We start from the raw sequence: 4,748 nt of genomic DNA on the forward strand, positions 1-4,748 counted from the left end.
CTCCTTTCCCATTTCAAGGGGCAGCACACTTGCTTCAAAACTGCACTGCCTGTGCCCTAAACCCAGTCCACACAAAGGCTGCAAATCTCACACAAGCTACCAGTTATCATTCAGTTTTGGAGCATTTTGGGAAGCTCAGCCTTTCAGCGGAGCAGAAACTTCAGAAAGGTGCAGAGCAGATACTTACAGTGTTGTAATGATCGACATAAACCGCATTTCCCAAGCCAAACACAGCGTATCTCAGGCCTTTCAGATACGTTTTCCCAAAGCGAAAGTCACGCGCTGCCTCTTCTAACCCCTTGCAGAACCACGCTGCACTCTCGGTTGGCTGCCCGTCAGTGTACGTAGCTACCAAGAACACACAAACGTTCCTGCCGGTTGTCTAATAATATCAAGAGAATAGAAGAGATCGGTGCATTTCTCAGAACGCTTCCCATTAGTAAGACAACTGGAACACATGGGGAGTTGGAAGAAGTTAAAAGATGAGGTTTTTTCTAAGTGGGATTTTGGTGTGGGATGCTGCAGGTGATAACCCCAACAGTGGCGAACGGCCATCCCCCCTGCAGAGACGCCTTAAATTAGCCAGGAGAGATCAAACTGTCTGTCTGCTGCTTCACAGAGGTGGTACAAGAGAACAGAACATCTCCCTTCCCCACCCCAATCAACAGCTTCTTGAGCAGACTCTTGCAGCAATCAAGTTTCTCACTGATTCAAAAAAACAACTATCAATATTCACAGAAGAAAAATGCCTCAAGGATTACTCCATCTAAATATGACCAGCAAGGAGTTTTTAGCTTATGAGCCTGTGAAGGCTGCAAATTGTCACCATCTGCTTGTTCTGGCTTTGAACCCTTCCCTGGGGATACAGAGACAGAACAGAGGGACCTGGTGCAACCGCTCTCACTGAACTCACACCTGAGTTACAGAACCAGCTCATACCAAGTCACTGTCACCATCAAAATACTCTAGGCAATCCTCTCCTAGGAATATTCAAAATTTAGGTGTTTTCTGCTGAGGGTTGATGGGCTACACTTATACAGAAGGGAAGCGACTTTTAACACACAGCATTGGGAATTTCCAGAATAATAGGAGAGAAATACAAGGGGAAAAGAGCCTTCGCAACACAAGGAAAAGCTTTTCTTTATTAGTCATATTTATAAGGTACTTACCTCCTCTGGATCATAATCTCCCATGCTGATGACTTCCACAGGCAAACAAAGTGAAATAACGGCTTCAGCCAGACCTCTGGCAAACCTCCAAAAAAAAAAAAAAAATAGGAATTTATCAATTGCTTCAACCCAAGCACGGTAGCGACCAAACAACCCCCACACGCCCAGTCACAAGACACCTCCCACAACAGAAAGAACAAAGACATCCGAGAACTGGACACTGGACCTAGAATTCCTCATGTTAAGAAAAAAAAAAATCAAGTATATTGGCTGCAAGAAGAGAGTGACATGAATTTTAATGACTAATGATTTCACATTTACACACACCATTTTTTTCAAAAGCACCTAAACCAGTACTTGTCTCTGAGAAGACCCGCTCGCAACTACGGGTACGGCAAGAGTAAACTTTAAACTTCATCATCAATGTCTCTACTGCATGCGCCATTTAAAGCAAGTAGAAAAAAATGTTATTTTTATATAATTTTACGTTATCTTTCATGTTGGGCAATGACTTCTCATGAGCTAATGAACTTTCTGATGTTTACACTGTGCAATACTTCTAAGGCAAGCAACAGACTTGAGTCTCAATATTTCAAATTACTTCATGTAGGTGGGGAAAAAAAAAAGTAACTGATACCTTTGCTGTGCCAGTCTGAGACCCATAGAAAATCTTTACTTTGCCTCCAGGGTGGCTGATCCATTTACGAGTTTGTCTTCTATTCCTTCAGAAGAAGCTGGATTCCCATTGGATTTTTCACCCTAAGAAACAAGCACCACTTCTCATTCAATCCCTTTTCAAAGTGATGTTAACCCCATTCTCCCAAAACCACTTAAAACACCTATCCTGTGAACAGACTCTCAGCACTAATTAAATGAGGCTATCAAAGCATTTTAGCTTCTCACACCCAGAGAAAGACACAACCACGTCTCTGAACTAGGCCACGCTCCAATAAACTCAGGTCACACGCAGCCGGATCCAGCTGAACGCAGGAACCTCCCAACTCGCGCAGCAGAACTTTGCTCACCTGCGCAAGGAGCTTTTACCATCCTGAACAGCCTAATCCCACTCCCGTCCTAAAACCAGCCCAACCTCATCAGTAACATCAATGGAAAGAGGAACCCGAGAACTCCAGCACAAGTAGAGTGATTGATTTGCAGTGACAGAGCAACCCAGGCTGACACGATCTCTCAGTAACGACGGGAGAAGCGTTCAGCAGAGAGCTGCTCCAACATCAGAGCAACGAGGGCACCGAGTCACCCACAAACATGAGACCGTCCAGGCTGCGGATTATAACCCTCAGGTGCACTGAACTGTAAGGAACGTTCAAGGAAGAAACGTTGTTTTCACAAAACTGGGGAGCTGGCACCTGACCCCCGCGAGGGAAGGGACCGAGACACATCAGACTGTGAATCCTGAATGTAAAACAAAATCTCTTCAAACTAATCCCAGAATGCAAACTGACACCTGTATTTACAAGTTAATCTAGAGGGAAGGACGGCCAAAGAGCCAGGAACCCATTTTTAAATAGATCAATAAGGGAAAGGGTGTTGTTCGGATTAGATGAATGAAATACGTAAACTGAGGCAGGTGTCGGGTGCTCTGTAAACCCTGAAGAACCGACCAGTGGGCAACAGGGGAGGGAAATTGCACCCAGGGTTTGGGGGGATATAAACGGGGGCTTTTTGCCCTATTATGCGTGCCTGCCTTTAGGGAGAACACCCGGTCTTGCAAAATCATTAACAAAATGTGCTTTGCTGAGAGATCCTGCCTGGGCCTGTTCTATTGGCAAGGTGATCGTTTCCTACACGACCACACCTGGGCTCCGCAGTGACCCACGGGGGGGCCCACAGTGGGGCAGCACGTGTCACTGCACCAGTGGGGACCGTCACCCGGCAGCCACTCGCCTCCACACGCAGATTTCGGGGCCTTCTTGGACAAAAGCACTTCCATCTTCCTTGCCTTCTTTCTGGTTTTGGTGGTGAGGAACTGAACGATGATCCAAATGCTGATCCCAATGATACAGGGAATTGACCTTCTCCCCTGGAGAAGTTGTAGAAACTGAGGGCAACAGAAAGCAGAAATTTGGAAAGGTTGTTAGATGAAGCTTGGAGAGTATTCAGTAACAGGGACAAGGAAGATTCTTGAAAGGATAAGTAAGTATGGAACTGAAGAGGTTGGAAGGCTTTGAAAGCCTTTAGAGAGAGGTCAGTATATATGTTGGGAAAATGAACGTTGGGGAAGGTACAGAGGAAGTAGGCAGAGAGAGAAACAGACAGTAGCAAGTTTTGAAAAAGACTGATGGGAACCTGGAATGAACAGAAACAAGTGGAATTTTTGGTGGATTGACAACAAGTAACAATTACATAGTAGGTAAAGGGAGTCACTGGCCAAAGTGAACGGGCATATTTTTGTGAACCTTTGAAATACAAATTGGGTAAACAAGTAGGAATTGATAAATTTCTATATATGTCCAATTCCTTCCAACCTTTTTGGGAGAAGGAATTTGGCCAGTAATAGAGAAATTAATACAAGTCAGGTTATAAACAGAATAATAAAGGACCTCTACCCAGTGGTAGCAAACACCTTTCTGACTGTATTAACTCTAATTTGATTTGGCTTACTGTTTTAGATTTGAAAGATGCCTTTTTGCCTCTCTCTCCGTGAAGCCAGCCAGACAATATTTATGTAAAACCCAGCTCACCTGGATGGTGTTGCCACAGGATTTAAAAACAGCCCAACAGTACTAGGAAATCAGCTCGCTAAAGATCTTGAATCTTGGGAAGCCCCATCTGATGAAGGACAGATGCAACAATATGTGGATGATCGCTACCAGGACACAGAAGACATGTATAACCTGAACTGTAAGCTTATTGAACTTTGGGGGCTCCAAGGATACCAGGTATCACAGAAGACAGCCCAGATGATACAGCAACTCATGAGTAACTCATTTGGGCTATGAAATCAGCGTAGGGCAGAGGACCCTGGGCCAGGCTCGAAAGGAGGCCGTATGCCAAACATCAAAGCCTCAAACTGTAAAAGAATTACGGACCCTTCTTGGGCATGACAGAGTGGTGCCGGTTGTGGATTTATAATTATGGATTGTTTGTCAAGCCACTGTATGTGCCAGCAGCCACAGATCAGGAACACCTGCAATGGAATAAAGGAGCTACACGAGCCTTTGAAGAACTTGGTAAGGCTTTGACAGCGCCTGCTCTAGGACTCCCAGGTGTGAGTAAACCATTTTTTCTATTCTCTCACGAGAAGCAGGGAATAGCCTTGGGTACACTGGCACAGGATCTTGGCCCGTACCGACGAGCAGCGGCCTATTTCTCCAGACAATTAGATGCAACTGCAAAAGGGTGGCCGGGATGCCCGCGGGCAGTTGCTGCAGCGGTACTGAACATACAGGAGGCCCGGAAATTTACCATGGGTCAGAAAATGGCTGTGCTGGTATCCCACACGGTGCCTACAGTTCTAAATGAAAAAGGGGGACGTTGGCTTTCCCCACAAAGATTTCTCAAATATCAAGCTAAATCATCCTCACTAACACTGTCAAGCCAGCTTCTTTCCTCAGTGAC

At 45.3% G+C, this 4,748-nt stretch overlaps 1 long non-coding RNA gene across 1 annotated transcript; it reads right to left on the reverse strand.

Moving 5' to 3' along the window:
* Positions 1-229: 229 nt before the first annotated feature.
* On the reverse strand, positions 230-1,927 carry LOC139826607 (uncharacterized). The gene is made up of 3 exons (XR_011736774.1): positions 1,807-1,927; positions 1,170-1,254; positions 230-382 (listed from the first exon to the last, which is right to left on the reverse strand). It is a non-coding gene; the product is annotated as an uncharacterized lncRNA (long non-coding RNA).
* Positions 1,928-4,748: the final 2,821 nt, after the last annotated feature.

This window comes from Patagioenas fasciata (genome assembly GCF_037038585.1).
Source record: "Patagioenas fasciata isolate bPatFas1 chromosome 19 unlocalized genomic scaffold, bPatFas1.hap1 SUPER_19_unloc_1, whole genome shotgun sequence".
NCBI classification, from domain to species: domain Eukaryota; kingdom Metazoa; phylum Chordata; class Aves; order Columbiformes; family Columbidae; genus Patagioenas; species Patagioenas fasciata.